The following is a 1,150-nucleotide window of genomic DNA, read 5'->3' as shown; positions in this document are numbered from 1 at the left end:
GCCTTTCCTCTCAGCTTTGGGACTCAACAATTATCCATGCTCTTTTAATATTAACATTCTCCCTAGCAGGGGGCAGCTTTTGAAGTCTACCTACATTTTGCAGTGATATAGTTCATGTTTCTTTCAGATTTTTTTAAAACCAATGGATTGAGAATGGCAGACTTTCTCACTGTCTCTTTCGTGTGTCTTAACCGCTATTTCATATTTTCCTTTTGTCTATCTGGCAGTGCTTTGTAATTTTTTTTGTAAATCTCCATTTTCCAGTTCACTAAATCTCTCCACTGCTGAGTCTAATTTGCTGTTTTTTAATTGTGATTTTTTCAATTTCTAGAATCTCTATTTGGCTCAGTTTTATATCTAGCTGGTGGATTCTAATAGTCTTTTATGCCAGTGTCCTATTTTTCACTCTTCTTCAATTTAAACAAATATACTAGATATACTCATCTAGTATTTTGAGTCTGATTATTCCCAAATCTCGTCTCTACAGTCTTATTCTGATGTTCGTTCTGACTGCCAACTCTCACTTATTGTAGTTTGTTTCCTTCTCTGATAATTTATTGTATTGTGATCTTAGAACTTTGTCTCTGAGAATTCTTTTTTTTTTTTTGAGACGGGGTCTCGCTCTGTCGCCCGGGCTGGAGTGCAGTGGCCGGATCTCAGCTCACTGCAAGCTCCGCCTCCCGGGTTTACACCATTCTCCTGGGACTACAGGTGCGCACCATCTCGCCGGGCTAGTTTTTTGTATTTTTTTTTTTAGTAGAGACGGGGTTTCACCGTGTTAGCCAGGATGGTCTCGATCTCCTGACCTCGTGATCCGCCCTTCTCGGCCTCCCAAAGTGCTGGGATTACAGCCTTGAGCCACCGTGCCCGGCCTGAGAATTCTTTAAGCCTGTGCTTAAAGTGGCTTTCTCTAGAGCATATTTGATTTTTTCTGCCCCATTTCTTGGAACATTGCCAAGTAGGAATCAGTCAAATTACATTTGAGTTGGGGTTTTCAATTAAAAGGGCAGTTTGGATTTTGGCCCTAACACTATGAGAATGTAGGTTTGTGTGAAGAATTTTCAGGGCAGCCATTTATTTTTATTTTTTATTTAAGTTTTCTTTTTTTTCACACAAAGCTGAGAGGCGATGGTCTCTATGCCTGTTTCTA

This window comes from Chlorocebus sabaeus, chromosome 20 (genome assembly GCF_047675955.1).
Source record: "Chlorocebus sabaeus isolate Y175 chromosome 20, mChlSab1.0.hap1, whole genome shotgun sequence".
Taxonomy (NCBI): Eukaryota; Metazoa; Chordata; class Mammalia; order Primates; family Cercopithecidae; genus Chlorocebus; species Chlorocebus sabaeus.
This window is presented reverse-complemented; position numbering follows the sequence as displayed.